Genomic DNA, 17,581 nt, shown 5'->3' with positions numbered 1-17,581 from the left:
TCTAGCGGCCGCTCAATCGGCCAGCGATCAACCCCCCCCCCCGACATCTCTGTTGGCCAGCGACCCCCCCCCCCCTTGACATCTCTATCGGTCAGCCTGTAGCGTACCCTCCTCCCATACGGGGACTCTGCTGCACGCCAGACGTCTCTGCGCGACTTACCAGACGCCCCGGCCACCCGGACGACTTACGGGCCCTTCCTGTACTGTAAAGCTTACCGTTTGTCCGCGGCCTCAGGAGGTCTTTGTCTGCTCCCGCGGTGAGCGGCTCAGAGCGGAGGCTCCCCCGAGGAAAATGCTCGGGGTGCACCTAGGGGCGTCCGCTCCGCAGCCCATCCCGCAGCCGAGCGAGCGGAACGTCTCTCCCGGCCGGCTCGCCAAACCGACTTGCGGCAAACAGAGTCCACAATCAGCAAGACTGCAAAAGTAGGTCTGTTTATTCAGCGCTGGGCAGCACGGGGGGGTAGTCCCGCCAAAGTCGTGTGCACCGGACGCGGCAATTTGCCGCGGTTCTACGCAGCAAAGAGTTTCATTTGCACGAAGTTTCACAGTGCGCCTACACGTATTCGCAGCCCGTCCCCGCCTGACGTTAAAAGTAGTTCGAGAAGTCATTTCCACAAGCACCCCCCCACCCGCGCTCGCGCAGTGTCTCCCGGTGGCGGTCGTCGGGGGTCATGGGGATGAAGGTTGGTGGCTCTTCCTCGTCCCCGCTAGTTGGCCTCTTGTCTTTGCGCAGAGTCGGTTGCTCCTTGGCTCCTGTCCATGCGCAGGACCGGTTTCTGCCCGTTTCTTAAGACAGGCTCCCACTCTTATGAAAAGAGTGACCTCGGCAAGGGGCCCGAGGCTTCTTGCTTTAGTTACTTTGCACAAGGCAGCATAGTTGGCAGAGGCAGCAGGGAGCATCCTAGTTGCGTGCTGCCAGCGCTCTCTCTCTACCCGATCAGATTCTCCTAACTGCCTCTCTCGCCAGCCCCAGCTGCAAGCCCAAGAAAACCTTCCGAACCACGCTGCCCCCGTCGCTTCCCCGGTGCAAAGGGGCGGCAGGCGCTGGCGGGGGGGCAGAGAGCCGTTCCGGCCCGCGGAAGGGGCAGCGAGGCGGGAAGCGAGCGCACGCGCTGGGCCGCGCCGTGCCCTCCGCCGAGCCGGGAAGCCTGCGGCGGCCGGGCGGCAGCTGCTCCTCGGGGGCCGCTGCCCCGTCCCGTCCCGCGCCGCGCGTCCTCCCATCCCGCCGCCCCCCAGCGGCCAGCTCTGTCTTTGCACTCGCACAGCAACCTCCCGAGGGAGGTGCACCGTTCCCGGAGGTACTGCAATACCGGGACGATGCGCGGAGCGGAGGGAGCAAGCTCCGGATCCAACTCCCGAGCCCAAAAATCCGTTTAATATAAAGTCCTCTCATCGAGGACGTATCAGATATTAAACTGATAAGAACAGATACTACACTTGATCTTAGCCAAAAGGCCGAGAAGCGATGCCCACCGGCCCCGCCCCGCGCCGCCCGCTCCCGCGCCCACCACCCCGACCTCACGGCCACTGCTCCACCGCCCGCCCCCGCCCTCCCGGGCCTCAACCCGCCGCCCTCGCCCGCCCTCGCCCGCGCTCCGCTCGCAGCCGCGACCCCCAAGCGCCCCGCCGCCGCGGCGCCGGGGCCTCCCAGCGGCCCGTTCGGGCCCCCAAGCGCCCGATTGGCTGGGCCCCGACACGAATTTGCATGCCCCGCCCCGCCCCGCGCCCCGCTTCTCCCGCCCCGCGCCTCGCCGGCCGCGTGCCCCGCCCACGAAGCCTCTGCGCCCGCCCTTCGCTCGGCGCTCATTGGCGCGGCTCCGCCTCCTCCTCGCATTCGCCCTGTGTCTTTGCAGGGAGGGTGTCCTCGGAGCAGCACCCTCATTATCTACACCTGAGTCTCCAGCTCCAACTGAAATAAAGAGTAACCCCTGCGGAAACGTCCTCCCTGGCAGCCCGGTATTTGATCTGCTCCCCTGGACTCTGGAGATGAGCACTTACCCAGTGCGGCGGGATCGCATGCGCTGCAAGGAGTGCAAGTGAGAAAACAGCTTATTACAGCTTAATTAATTCATGCCGATTACTTCTGCAATAGCCTCAGCTCCCCACACTCTCCACCTTCACGTGGGGCATCTTAGAAGCCAGGGCTGGAGCAGCATTCATATGCACACACCCATGGGGAGTGGTTGCTTGCTGTAGCTATGGGTTGCAGGTCAGAGGTAGAGGAATTAAAAACAAGAGTTACAAAATATGGAGCCACAGGTTTTTGCCTGGTTCTGCAACGTGAGGGTGACCAAGGGAGCAGTGCTGCTGTACTGGGAAGGTACTCTGAGCACTGAGCATGATTGTGCTGGAGGGGAGACAGTTCTGGTCACTCACTGCATGCATGGACTCTGGAGGCCTTTCTAGGCATGTGGGCACAGGTCACAATTGAAGCCAGCACGAATTAGTCAGAAAAGGGGTGTTTTTGCCCAACCATGGAGCAGTTTCATGTGCTGTGAGACTCCCAGGGTACACATATTGTATGGGATTATGGCTCACATCAATTGTGTCCTGTCTCTGTTTTCTGAAAGGACTCCCACGGAACATGTAGAATGTTTTCATTGACACTATGTCAACAGGACAATACATACAGCTACATAACGTGCTCTAAATCTAGCTCTTTACCTCCACCATTACATTAACAGAAAGCCCTCTCACCATCCACTTGCCAGACATTAAAAGCTAAAAAATAATACTTATGCCTCCCTATCCCCCATCTGCATTTAGTCTCTGTGAAGCTGCCTGCTTTGTCATCTGCTTCTGGTGCATGGCTGCTTCCTGTTCGTGTTGTGTCCTGCAGAGATCCAGGTGTCTGACTCTTCTGCTCTCACTGCCATTTGTGTTGTTAACAGCCCTGAGAACAGACCTTGCCATTGCAGTGAGAGTTCCTTTGGCAGCATTGTATGTACACCTGGTCTCCATTTGCTAGGAAGCAACAGCGCTCTGGATTCATATGGGCCAAGAAGACTTCTTCCATCTGTGAATGACATTTACCAATAATTTGACAGAAGTTACTGAAACACTATCATCGAGATTCACATCTGCTGTTGGCCCAAGATGCAATGCAGATCTCACTGGCTGGCCAGTAAGTACCTCATAGGCATTTCAAGCTGATTGATGGCTGTGGCACATGCTAAGAAAAGGGATGGGAATAACCTCAACCCTACTCTTTCCTGTCCATTAATATAATTTAGCTTATTATTTTTTCCTGAATTCCCAAGTTTTTCCACTTTTTCTGAACTTTGGAGAGACTAGAGATAATGAAAACTCTTAATGCAATAAAAGATCATATTAAATATTGTATTATTTTCCTCATCAAGTGTGCACCCCTATCTGATCAAACAGCAGCAGGGATCCCCCCAGTGAAAGAAATAAGGGTTTGGAAAGCCCCACGAAGGGACAGTCAGCCAGGCAGGTGGATAGAGAGCCGGGGCAGTGAAGATGAGCACAAGAAAGAGATGGAGGCAGGAGTAGGTGGAAGGGTGAAAGATGCAGGAGGAAGGAGGGGAGTGGGAATGGGCTGGGCAGTAGGACACTCATCACAGTTCCTGTACTTGGTTCTGCTGGGCAGAATTTCTAACTCAAACTCTTTCTCACTCTCTCATGTGGCTTCCTCTGTAAGTAACTGCTGGCTGATCTGTCACCCACTCAAAAGAACACAGTGGAGTCTTGCACACCTTACATGGGCCAAAGCTCTATGAGCCTCAGACAGACACAGACAACTGGCAGCTGCAGGGGACAAAAGGACCTTTCAGCTCTCAATGCCAGCCATGGAAAAGAAGGAATAAGCTGTGGGTAGTTTTACTTCTTCCCAGAACCTGCCCCGGGCTCATAGCCCTCCTCCAGCTGCCTGGTAAGCTATCCAGGAGGTCACTTGGAAACTTCCCTGGGCAGGCAGACCTGGATCCCAGTCTGCTGTCCTTCTGCCATGCCCCAGGGCTTCTGCTGCTTCCTGCCATGAGCACATGGGAAGCAGCCACCCACACCCAGAGGGTTCACCCCCTCCGCTTTCCACCCAGGTGGGACCCAAAAGCTCTTCCAAGTGTAGACCCCACTGCAGTGCACTGTAGTCCAGCATGACACAGCCCCTGCCACTGCCCCGAGCTGGCACAACGGTCCTTTCCCCAGGAGCCATGGATCATGCTCCCACCTGCCCGGTGCCTGGCCCCTCACAACGCCTCGAGGTGCCCAAAACCACCAACTCTGTGTCACTGCGCCTCAGCCACCTGTCCCACCACCACCACAGCTAAAGAGAACAGCACCCACGGTACAACCACAGTGCAGCGAGCGAGGAGCACTGCTGCGCACGGCCCTGACAGCGGTGCTACCGCACCCGGTCGGTACCTGCGGCACCGCGGCGCCCCCCCGCGCGCTCACACCCAGCGGCGGGGCCGTGCACACGCGGGGGCACCTTGCACGCCCGCGGACGGGCGGTAGTGCGCGTGCGTTGGGGTACACGGCCGCGCCTACTCGTGTGGGCACTACCGCACGCGTCCGGTAGGCGGCGCTACTGCACACGCTCACACGGGGTGCTGCCGCGCATGCTCGCGAGGACGGGGCGCTACTGCGCGTGCCCGAACGGCGCCGTTCTCCGTGCTGCCTGCAGTACCCCATTTCGGCCAGCAGGTGGCAGCAGAGCGCGAACAGGCGCCACGCTGCCGCTCCTTGCCTGCATTTCCGCACTGTGGCCTGCAGGCGGCAGCACGGCGCGGCGCTACTGCACCTTGCGGGGCCAGCCGGCTGCAGCGCCAGTCCTGATTTCTGGGGCTCACAGCCTGTTTTCTCATTAAAAGAAGCGGAGAGAACTGCGCAGAAAATCACACGAAACCGGCAGAGAAACGCACGCACCGCCACTGCCGAGGAAATCAGTGCTCTTGGCCACGGCACGCTCCGGGCCTGGAAGGGGAGCAGCAGTGGAAAACGACATTTCCCGGCATGCCCCGGGAACCCCCGCGGCCGGCCGGGAGCCCAGAGCCTGGGGGCGGCCGCTCCCAGCACGCGGCGGGGCGGGCCTGGCCCTGCGGCACCCAGCAGCCTCCTCCCGCGCACCCTCCCCCTGCTCTGGGGCCAGCCCGGTGACCGCCCCCGTTTCACGGCTCCCCCCTAACCCGCGGCTTTCTGTGCCCCAGCTGCCGGTTGCACAGCAGAGGCCCCCCGAGCCCGTCCTTCCCGGGGTCGCAGACCTCCAGCCCCAGCCCCCCCTTCCCCTGTAGCAGCTGCAGCCCTGGCCACGCTTGGCAGCCGCCCCCTCATCACAGACCAGCCCCAGCACGCCCACCGCATGCAGTGAAGACAGCTGACTGCCACTGCTGGTGCCCCCTCCTCCTCTGCTGGCCCCACAGCCTGCACCCACCGCAGCTGGATCGCACCCATATCCAGAGGGGGTGTCCCCATCAGCACCCTCATAGCCTCACCTGGGGCCCCTCCAGCCCCAGCCCACAGCTGCCACCCTTCAGGAACATGGAGCAACCACCCCCCAGCACCTGCCCCCTCCACACACCCTAATACAGAACCTGCACTGATAGGTGCAGGTGACAGCCATTTACCAAGGGCCAGAGACTGCAAACACAACAATACAAGCAAAAGAACCAAAATCTTACTATTTCATGCACAGAACTCCCAGGAAGGAGGCTGTAGCAGGGCTCTGTCCCTGTACATTTCCCTCTTCTCCTGGAGGGCCAGACATCTATCCCATGGGGAACAGTTGCTTCCTGCACCCATGGGCTGCAAGACAGAGAAGAACGAAGAAAAATTGAGGAAAATGGTGTACAGCACAAGCAATGAGAGAGAAAATTGACAGCCAGAGGGAGAAAAGAAGAACCCATGGGATAGGGAGCTGGACAGGGCTGATCAGAGAGTAGAGCAGGGAGGAGAACAGAGGAACAGAAAGGAGGACAGCACTGGAGGAAAAAACAACTGCAACAGGCAGCAGAACAAAGATTGAGAAAGTAAAACAAAGGCTGGTCAGGGGGTTATAGCTTGAAAGATGAGACAGGGAACAGCACAGAAAGACAAAAAAAAAAAAAGACAAGGAGAGGAAGCAGAACGGTGACAGAGTAAAAATAATAATAGGTATAGTGAGAAACAACAGGGCAGGGGAAGAAAGACAGAATGACAGAGAGAAGCAAGGAAGGGAACAACTGGGTTAGGCTTGGAGGCAAAGACAGATAAGGAAAGGAATAGGAATCAGGACAAAGGGATGGAGAAGGATAAAATAGTGATGGTCACCAGGACAGAGAAAGCAAGAAAGAGGGAGAGAGGAGAACAACAGGGAGGCAGAGAGAGAAAGGCCAGCACAGGGACAGAGGTGGGATTGGGAAAGGGGACAGGGAACACAATGGCTGAACTGAAAGAGAGTGGTGGAGAGCAAGAAAACACAATACAGACAGTGGAGCAGAGCAGGATGCAAGAACATGGAAAAGCAGAGGTAGACAAAGTGGTAAAATTTGTCAGAAAGAGAAATTGAGAAATGAGGAGCAGGAAAGACAGACTGAGAAAAATCAAATAGTGATGGGCACCAGAAATGAGAAATGGAGAAGAACTGATGAGAGGTGGAGAACTGAAAAGTCCTTAAAGGGGGCAGAACAACTGAGATCAGAGCACTGTAATTGAGAGAGAGGTGCAGAATGGGACAGAGATGGAGAAAGGAGAGACAGCAGTGTGGAGCAAGGCGGAGACAGCAAAAGAGCATAAAGGGAAGGGGAACAGGACAGAGGCACAGAGAGGATAAGAGGTGAGCTGGGTGGACAAGGGGCTAGAACAATGGCAGAGGCAGCAGGACAGAGAGATGCAGACAAATAGAACAGAGTGGAAGGAGGGTGGAGGGACCGCAACAACAAGAGCAGTGCAGACATGGGGAGTGAAACATTAGGGAGGGAGAAAAATTGAGAAAGCCAGGAAGAAGGACAGAGTGGGGAAAAGAAAGACAAGCCTGGGATGGGTTGCAAGCAAGAGAGGAAAAGGTGTGTGTGTCTGTGGGGGGGGTGAGAATGGGGAGCAGGGACAAGCTGGACTGAGAGATCCTGGTGGGGAGCTGGACAGAGGGAGAGAGTGAAAACAAGAAGGATAGGAAGCAGGGCAGTAAGGTTGGAGATGGAGGACAAGCAAGAAGGAACAGGGGAGCACGACAGGAGCCATACCAGTGTGTAACAGAACTTGTGAGCGTGACAGTTCTTGCAGCTGATGCAAGAAGGCCTTGTCAACAGACTCCCCCTGATCAGGTGGCCTGTAGCAGACCCCAACCACTAGATATCCTTTACTGGACTGGTCCTTGATTTTCACCCACAAGCTCTCAACCTGGTCACAGCTGTTTCTCAGGCATAGCTCTTCACAATCTATCGACTTCCTAAAACAGAGGGCAACTTCTCCTCCCCTCCTTCCTCGTCTATCCCTTCTGAACAGTTTGTAGCCATCAATGGCCACACTCCAGTCATGGGAATCATCCCACCAGGTTTCAGTGGTGGCAACTAGTTTCCTACTAGCATGGTGGGCTCCAGCTCCTCCTGTTTGCTATTAGTGTAAATGCACCTCAGCTGGGCCACCTTTTGGGAGGGAGAAGCCCTAACACCCTCTTGACCATACTCAGGTGTTTCCATAGTAATCAACCTCTCACCAACCCTTGTGTCCTTCCTGCAAAATGTTATGTCATCCTCCTTCACCAAGACACAAGTCTGCAAGGTCTTGGTAGCACACTCCTCAACCAAAAGAACTGGTATGTTACATTCAGGCTCCTTTCTAGTGACCCTGGTTTCACCGCCAACCCCCCTTGCATAGCTAGTTTAAAGCTCTGTCAACGAATCTTGCCAACTCCCATCCTAAAACCATTTTCTGCCAGTGGAATAAGCTGTTCCTGTCTGTTTTCAGCAGGCCTGGTCTCCTGCAAATTGAGACAAGCTCAAAAAACCCAAACCCCTGCTGGTGACACCAGGCTCAGAGCCAAGTAGTAATCCACTGGCCCATCATGTCCAGTCCCTTATTATTTCCTATAACCGGAGGGATAGAGGAGAATGACTTGTGCTCCTGAACCCTTGAACAGTCACCCCATGGCTCTGAAGTCCTTCATAGCCCTTAAAGAAGTTCTTCCTGTTTCATCACTGCCTACCTGAAACAACTAAAGAGGATAATAATCCGAGGACTGTACTAGCAAAGGAAGTTTCTTCCTTACATCTTTAACCCGGGTCCCCAGGAGGCGGCAGACCTCCCTGTGTAGTGGGTCTAGTCTACATATCAGGCCTTCCTTCCCCTTCTCCTTTTCACGGATAGTGTACAGTATTTTCACTGGTCATGAAGAAATGCATTTTTATGAGTTTTATTATTACTGACTTCAGACATTTTTGGTTTGGGGAAAAAAAAACACATACCGGAGGTGACTCCATTTAATAGTCTCAAATAGTATTTGAAAGGAAAAGTTGCAAGGGTAAGTGCAAAAGTATGTAGTTATTACCAAAAGAGACAATGTAAGTAGTCTTCTCAATATTGCTTTTGGTATTTCATGGGGAAAAACATTGAGACTAAGATTCCTCATCCATAATATCTTGGGGGAAGGGGAGGGGGAGGGAGGCAGGCAGAGAAGGAACCTCATGCTCTTAGTATGTCACCTGACTATCACTGCTTACAGGTACTCAGTGTCTTCTGGTCTCAAAAGATGAGGTGGAGATATAATTGATTTCTTCTCCATATCTCTGGAAAGAGCTTTTCTCATATCTGTGGCAAAAGAAAAAAATGCTACTATAATGAGAGTCATTGTGCAAAGCCATATTAAGTGAATTCACTATTACAGTAAGATTATTTTTAACCAAGAACACTTCAGCAGCAATGTTACCAATTTGAATGTAGCACTGCACAGAATTCAACTGAACGTAAAGGAAACGGCAGGCTAAAAGGACAAATACGTGACTTAAGGCATCTACAACAATGGTAGATGTCTGTCTACAGCCTTTGTATTTTGTAGCACTCTTTCGTACCAAATGAATAATGGAAGAACAGCAAAGATACACAGCATGTCCACAAAAGCCTTTGTGGAGGATATTTAAGGGGAAAAAAAATCTCAAACAGCAAGCAACTAGTACTTCAGCCTCATTAACAGAGTAACATTAACATACATGAAATTTCCATGTTCTTTACCCTTTAAATTGAAAATGCCACCCAATCCTCTGACACTGTTGACCATTAACATTTTAATATTTCAATTTGGACCTCCAAGGGAAAAAAAAAAAAAAAAATCAAGTCCCTGTTATCAAGAGAGAAAAGGAAAAAAAGGAGGGGAGGAAAAAGAAGGGCAGGGGAGGGGGGGTAGAGAACAGAAGAAAAAAGAAAGCACAGCCATTCCTTTCCCCAGTCACATTAGCAAAAACCTCACGTACTTGGCAGGAGCATTCTCTGAAAATGAAAACTGAATAAGTAACTGTGTTATTTAATCTTATCTATAGAATAACATGTCTTTGTACTTGCTAATTTACTCTTGTCTTGCAGTTTATTTTGCCACAGATACTACAAAATGTATAAACTGCAAGATTAAGTTTTACAAGTGATGCAATCTTTAGTAGGAAAAGATAACAAAAAGAGTAAACAAAATCCCATTCATCAACAATCATCTACACTTTTTTTCTTATTAAAAAAAAATAATTCAAACAGTCCCTGGCATGCTCAATATCAGTATCTTTCCATTCAACTTGAGGCAGAACAAGCACTTACCTTAAGCATCTTCCTCTGGTTTGCTATTGCTAACAGAGTTGCAGTCTAATACTGACTGGTACACACTGTAGGCTAGTTGCTTATACATATTTACTGGATCCTGATTTGATACTCTCACGAAGATTTCAATAAAAAACAAACAAACAAACAACAACAACAAAAAAAAACACTGAAAAAAAATAAAACACAGTAAGGAAGAGCTGAACATATTTCCAATTAAGAGCCCACAACATGTAATCAGACCAAGAATAGGTCTGATGTGGTCTTATGCTAATCAGACATCTGTCACGCTGTAATAACAGGTGTACTCATTTACCAAGGCACAAATCCAGTATCACCACAAAAAATGGTTCAGCCATGTGACCTATCTTCTACACCAGCCAGTGGGTTTAGAATTATTAACAGAAAGAACAGAAAAAGCTAAACATTCACACAAGCCTCATTTCCGTAAAACATTATTATTATTGTTATTATATATTAACAATCCACAGTCTAGATGCATCTACATGACATTAGCTGAGGGACTGCCTCGAGGGAGTTAGAAAAATAAATAAATCAGTCTCTTGACTGCACATTTCCCATTTTGCACTCCTTGCTTTCTTTGTCTCATGCCTGAAATTGAGTTTCTCGATACACTTTCCATCTCTGTCCCCATCATTCCTTCTTCCTAACAGAGCTGCCATCGTAATAAAAAAGTAGAATTTTCTTTAGCACTACGTGTCAGTCTAAACTTTGCAATAAGCAGTTCAGCAGCCAAGCAAGCTATCTACCCACTTAAGTGTCACCTATTGAGTAACTTAGAATCATGAAATGCTACAACATACTCTTCAGTCCCAATCATAATTAGACATTGCTAACAGACTATGCAAAATGGCAAGTGTTCTCATTCATAGGGTTGATAAATCTAATGATGCAGATGTAGCATCTGGGATAGGTACTGTCAAATCCTCTGCATATCTACATGAATGTTTACCAAAAATCCCTTACCAACTTCCTGAACAGAAGCTTCATAAGAACTCTGCTGTAACAGGAAGAGAAAACAAATAAACTTTTAATGAAACACTCTAAAACCAGCAAAAGATTTATTCTTATATATTAAATATTGAAGTCAAATGCATAATTATATAATACTCTATAGTTAAAAAATATTTGAAAAAAAAAAGTAAATCCTGACTATTTATGTGCAACTGCTGTAAAACTTCTAGGTATTATATATACAATCATGGAGCTTTCCTATAATAATACATTTTTAAAAAGAAAAGAATGCAATCATCCAAGTATTTAGGAGTTAACCGATGCCTTGCATTAGACAATCTTGTCAAACTCATGATGGTGAAACAGAACACTTACCAGACAGCTTATGGAAGTATTTGATTTAAATATATATATGTTACAGAAAGTGGCATTTGTCTAAAGGATGAGTTTAAGAAGATGGGTTTCTGAACACTACAGGAACAGATTTGCAGAGGCCCACAGTATGCTTCATTTCAAGAATCTGCGGTACAAGAAATTCAGCTTCATGGGCTGTTAAATACTCTGGCTGAATATTCTCAAAAAATTGACATATGCATGGTTTACATGTGGTTTTGTAAGCAATGCTGTAAGCATCTGTACATTTTACTAAGCATTTATGGCTTAAAACCTGCTTGGACTTTTATGGCAGGAATCCTAATGAGATGTTCTCAACAGTTAGCAAGTAACAGAAATTAAACTACAAATTACAGCTTTGAAAAGACAGAGTCGTCATTGTTTTGAAAAATGGCACCATAAGGATTGTTTTTAATGAGCTTACGGACATCAAAATGTAAATATTGTGAAAGTCATCAGGTGGCAGTAGCAAGCACCATGTCTTTTCCACACACATGCAGAGCTGGCCAACAACCGCACGTGCACAAAAGTGTATTTGTTTTCCAGACCTGTTAACAAGGGGAGTAGGAACTGTGCAAAAAAATCAAATGAAAATTGCAGGAAACTGCAGATTCCCACACTGCCACAGAGGGAGGAACTACTCTTTGGTGCAAGTGACTCCTTGCCCACAAGCCTAGTGGCAACAAAATAACTTCAATTTCCCAGCAGGCTTCAAAGAATAGCATGGCCAACTGGAACCCTGGGTCATAAGACCACAACTCTCAGCATGCTGCAGGATGCAACACTCTCCGTAGTCTTGACACTGGAGGGACACAGTACTCCCTACCACCACCCCACTTTGCTGCCAGACCCACATAGCCTGGAGTGCTGCCCTGCTGCTGTCTCCTGCCCCAACATGGTGCCACAGTCCCACTCTGCAGCTCCCCACACAGGACTTTTCCTGTCCTAGCCAACAGACACCAAGTCTCCCTGCTGCCCTCCCACAGACACCCCAGCCCCACTCAGTTTCTCCCTTGATGAAGCTGCAGCCCTGGTAATACCAGCCCAGCCCGGCCCGGCCTCCTTGGGGCAGTAAAAGTAGCCCAAAGCAACCCCCTAGTGACTCCCTGCTCCACTGACCCAACAACCCCTGCTCATCCTCCCTGGGGCAGCTCCTTTATGCAGAGGGGCTGTATCCATCAGCACCCTCACTGCCACACCTGGGGTTCTTCCCACTACACCCCACAGCTGCAGCCCTTCAGCAATACAGGGCCACAACCCACAGCACCACCACGTACCCCAGAATGGAACTGGCACCACATGAGGTTGTCTGTGGTGGTTTCATACTGATGAGGCAACTAAACACCACCACACTGCCCTCTCACCTCTTCCCCTCTTCTCCCCCTTAAAAAGAACAGGGAGGGAAAACATGATGAAAAAAAGCTGAAGAGTTAAGTACAGAGAAATCACTCACCAGTTACCATCACGAGCAAGACAGAGTCAGCACAGGGAGGTTAATGTAATTTATTACCTACTAATAACAGGTTAGAGCAATGAGAACCAAAAATACACTGAAAGCGCCTTCCCCAAAACCACCCTCTTATACCTCCTCCCCCTGAATGGCACAAGGCAACAAAGAATGGGGTTTGCAGTCAGTCCCTAACACTTCATAACTTTCCACTCCTTCATGGTCAGTCTCTTCCCTTGCTCCATCATGGGGCCCCTCCCACAGGATGCTGTCCTTCCTGAACTGATCTTATGTGAGCTTCACACAGACTGAGAGTCTTCAAGAACTGCTCCGATATGGGTCTGTACCATGGGGTCCATCTTTTAGGAGCAGACTGCTCCAGCATGGGTCCTCCACAGATGGCAGTTCCTGCCAGATCACCTGGTCCACTGTGGGCTCCTCTCCATGGGGTTGCAGTTTAGAGATCTGGTACACCATGGACTGCAGGGGGACAGCCTGCTCCAGCTTGGTCCTCTTTCAGTGGCTGCAGGAGAACTTCTGCTCTAGTGCCTGGAACACCTCCTCGCCCTCCTTCTTCACTGACCGTGGTGTCTGTGGGATTGTTTCTCTACATTTTTCACTTCTGTCTCCCAGTTGCCCCTATGCAGCAGGTGTTTTTTTTTTTTTGTTTTTTTTTTTTTTTTTTTTTTTTTGTTTTCCCTTTCTTAACTATGTTCTCACAGTGGCACAACCAGCAGCATTCATGGCTCAGCTTTTGCCAGAAACAGGTTGCTTTTGGAGCCAGCTGGAACTGGCTCTTATCTAACGTGGGTCAGCTTCTGAACTTCCCACAGAGGCTACCCCTGAATCTCCCACTACCTAAACCTTGCCACGTAAACCAAATACACCTCATGACAAAATCTGTGCACCATGCAGACCCTCTCTCACTGTTTCCCCAAGCATTCTTTTGTCTCTCTGGCCTCACCCATCCTCTCCATCACAATGCCTCCTGGAAACTCTCTTAGGTTCCTAGAGTGCTTCTCACTCCACTTCTTTGGCTCTTTCTTGCTCAGTCAGCACCCCTCCTCAGAACTTCTTTGTTCCCCAGAGCACTCTTTTCCCTCTATCTGTTTTAAATGACTGCCAATTAAAAAAAAAAATAAAATTAATTTTTAATAGGTAAACCCAATACAGGTGATAGCCACTTCCCCAGTGCAGAGTGACAGTGTCAGGGCTCTGTGCCTGTATGCTTCCAGTTTGCCTGGGGAACTGCAGACCTTAGGCCTGGAGAAGTGTTCATTCATACATCCCATGGGGAATCTGCCTTCTGCAGCCATAGGCTGCAGAACAGAGAAGGTGATGTGAGACAGAGGAAGTAAAAAAAAAATAATAATACTGAGGAAGAAAGAGTGGAGAAGAGAAAGACAAGGGTTTCAGGGTCAGAGCTGTCTCTCTGCTGGGAACTGATGGAATATCAGCCATTCCTATTGGCCATCTTGTGCCCTCTCCCCACAGTCCATTGAGGGCAAGCCCTTGTCCTTCCCCTTGGCAGCCCACACTACCCATCTCTAGGGGTCTTTGGGGCTATTCTTTGACAATGTATGTTGTCCTAGGCCAGTGTATGCCTTGAACAGTATCCCATCATTTGAGGGCTGGACAGGAAGCGGTTTTTTTCAATGGTTCTCCACGAAACCACTGGGTTCTCCCACTTTCAGTTTTATGGTGAACCTGGGTAGAAGGACCTGGATAGAAAGGATGTCTGAGGAGAGATTAAATCACACAAGCTCTTAGGCCACCCTTTACTACACCTAGTTGTAATTCTATGGGGGGAAGGTAAGGACTGTGTAATAACGCACAGCCCTGACCTACAAGGATGAGAAGCCTACTCCCTCACAACCATCCATCATTGTCTATGTGCCAGCATTGGACATCCTGCAATGAAAATTTTGGCCAGGGCCACTGCTTCAGTACAGGTCTTAAGGCTGTGCTCCCATACACAGTACTGCACCTCCAGGGACAGGATGCTCAAGAACTGCTCCAGCATCAGCTGCTTCTTGGTGTGTCACAGGGATGGCAGACAGCATCAGTGCAGTGCACAGCTATGCACCTTCTTTGGCTTCACAGGCTTCCAAAATCCTATACCTTGCCTTCTCAATTCAAATCCTAAATTAAACCTGTCCCTTATCTGTAATCTGAATTCTTAATTAATCCCAACTCCCAATTTAAAGCCTAATTTGAACCCTATTCCAACTCCAAATCCTAACCCTTTTTCTAAATTCAGCTACCCCTCAATCTGTTTGAATCCTTAACCCTTTACCTTAAACCCAAAATTTCCATCAGTGCAGCCTTCCTCACTGATTTCTTCTCATGCTCGAATCTGCCTCATGTAGAGTATAAGAAACTAGTCTTACAGAATCACAGAATCATCCAGGTTGGAAGAGACCTCCAAGATCACCTAGTCCAACCTCTGACCTAACGCTAACAAGTCCTCCGCTAAACCATATCACTAAGCTCTACATCTAAACGTCTTATAAAGACCTCCAGGGACAGTGACTCAACCACTTCCCTGGGCAGCCCATTCCAATGCCTAACAACCCTTTTGGTGAAGTTTTTCCTAATATCCAACCTAAACCTCCCCTGATGCAACTTCAGCCCCTTCCCCCTTGTCCTATCACTGGGCACGTGGGAGAACAGGCCAACCCCCACCTCACTACAGCCTCCTTTAAGGTATCTGTAGAGAGCGATAAGGTCACCCCTGAGCCTCCTCTTCTCCAGGCTGAACAAGCCCAGCTCCTTCAGCCGCTCCTCGTAGGACTTGTTCTCCAGACCCCTCACCAGCTTGGTTGCCCTTCTCTGGACATGCTTGAGCACCTCGATGTCCTTCTTGCAGTGAGGGGCCCAAAGTTGAACACAGTACTCGAGGTAAACAAGTACCTCTGTCCCTTCACAGCCTTATCAAATATCTGTTTGTTTCACTACTTCCTTCCCACTGTCATTTCTTGTTCTACTTCTAGAAAGGCAATTTGTCCTAGATTACAGAATCAAAGTAAGAAAGGACCAGATTGTTGAATTAATTAATTGTCCTGGAGTGGAACTAGACATGTGTCCTGGTTTCAGCTAGGATAGAGTTAATTTTCCTCTTAGTAGCTGGTAAGGTGCTGTTTTTGGAATTTAGGGTGAGAATAATGTTGATATCACACTGATGTTTCAATTGTTGCTTACACTAAGCCAAGGACTTTTCAGCTCCTCACTCTGTCCTGTCAACAGGCAGGCTGGGGGGTGCAGCAGGAGCTGGGAGGGGACAGACACAGGACAGCTGACCCAAACTGGCCACAGGGGTATTCCATCCCATCAGGGGTCATGCTGAACAATTAATATGGAGGGGGCTGGCCAGGGTGGGGGGGCAGCTGCTCGGGGATAGGCTGGGCATCGGTCAGCGCGTGGTAAGCAATTGCATTGTGCATCACTTGTTTTGTATGCATTATTATTATTATTATTATTATTATTATTATTATTATTATTATTATTATTATTATTTTCCCTTTCTTTCCTGTCCCAATAAACTGTCTTTATCTAAACCCACAGGTTTTCATTTCTTTCTAATTCTCTCCCTTATCCCAGAGAGGGAGGAGGTAGGGTAAGCGAACGGCTGTGTGGTGCTTAGCTGCCAGTCAGGTTAAACCATAACATGTCTAAAGTCTAAGCACACTCTAAAGGGGAAAAAGAAAAAGGGGGAAAAAAGGGGAAAAAAAAAAAAAGTAATTGGGTAAGGAAAAAAAACGTAATTGGGCAAGAACAACTGAAGCATGAACACAGGGCAGGAGCAGCACAGTGTTTCACAGTCCATTTAAGTGATTGAAATGAAAGGTGATAAAGAGAGTGTTCAGGTAGAATAGGTACAACATTTGGAAAGGGAACATACTACTTAAAACCTATAGAACTATATGAAATGCATAGAAGATTGCCTGCAAATGGCACAGCACACATAAGACAGGAGGATAAAGACACAGCGGCTGTCAGGGAGCAGTAAGAGGTGGGTGACTGCTCCCTAGGGGACACAGCCAGCAGCAGAGCATGGTAGCGTGCCTGATAAGGCAGAGGCCTCCCTGACCGAGGGCCAGCCAAGCAGTACTAGAACAAGGCAAGCAAAACAAACCTGGAGCAGGTAGCCATCTTCAGCCGAGTCCAACTCATCAGACAAGCTCATGGCTATAAGGCACATCTAAAGGCAAGCCTTGAAGTCAGTCTACCTGACAGGAGTAACATGCCCCTCAGCAAGGTGTTGTTACAGCCAAGCGGGAAATGGGCACAACTGCGATATAACCTGTACAGGAGCCAGATGACCAGGCCTACCTGAGCTTACATTGAGACCCTGGAACAATGGGCAAAGTGTGTAAGTTTGACAGTGACTAGTATGTACCCAGCTGTCTTGGGAGAAGGGAGACCAAAATAAAGGGTAACAACCAGCCTTAAGTTTTAGAAGGCATGTAGTATGAATCACTGCTCATGAGGACAAAAATTTTGTGGATGTGCATGAACCAGGTGTTAAAGCTTGCAAGCTGGTCAAGTGAATTTTGACAGCAAAGTACCTCAGCCTGAAGTAGTTATATTCAAGCTACCCAGCTTTGTCATGCCCTAAAATTTGGATATTTTGATTAGCTCTGCATTGACTATGTCTTAATTTTGAGTTGAACCCAATTTTTGTAACAGAATTACTCTAAGTTTGTCTAACTTCTGCCTTCCAACTCCTCTTGCAAAGAGCAACTATCATATGATCATTCTAATCTCTCTTTTTGCATTTATCCACATTCTTCGCATTGTACTCAGTAGTGCTCAGTTTACTCTGAGAAAACTAAAAAAGTGTCAGGATACTAAACTGTAAATCTTCATTCCTTCTCTGAATCCTGGAAAAACAGCCTGCCTGTTGCTGCTCTAAAAGGAAGGGGATAAAAATGCATAGGACTGTTGTTACTATAAGATATGATTGCTGTTATTGCTACTTGCTTTTCCACAGAATCACAGAATCATCTAGGTTGGAAGACACCTCCAAGGTCA

The 17,581-nt window shown here is 49.2% G+C and overlaps 2 non-coding genes across 2 annotated transcripts; both read right to left on the bottom strand.

Moving 5' to 3' along the window:
- Nucleotides 1–1,276: 1,276 nt before the first annotated feature.
- Nucleotides 1,277–1,467, bottom strand: LOC119716260 (U2 spliceosomal RNA). Its single transcript, XR_005264029.1, has one exon. It is a non-coding gene; the product is annotated as a U2 spliceosomal RNA (small nuclear RNA).
- A 931-nt stretch (nt 1,468–2,398) lies between these two features.
- Nucleotides 2,399–10,601, bottom strand: LOC101793245 (uncharacterized). The gene is made up of 3 exons (XR_011807145.1): nt 9,733–10,601; nt 5,640–8,742; nt 2,399–3,016 (listed from the first exon to the last, which is right to left on the bottom strand). It is a non-coding gene; the product is annotated as an uncharacterized protein (transcript).
- Between the last annotated feature and the right edge of the window lie 6,980 nt (nt 10,602–17,581).

Source organism: Anas platyrhynchos, chromosome 2 (assembly GCF_047663525.1).
Source record: "Anas platyrhynchos isolate ZD024472 breed Pekin duck chromosome 2, IASCAAS_PekinDuck_T2T, whole genome shotgun sequence".
Classification (NCBI taxonomy): domain Eukaryota; kingdom Metazoa; phylum Chordata; class Aves; order Anseriformes; family Anatidae; genus Anas; species Anas platyrhynchos.
Note: the sequence above shows the minus strand (reverse complement) of the source record. Positions and strands in the feature narration are given on the sequence as shown.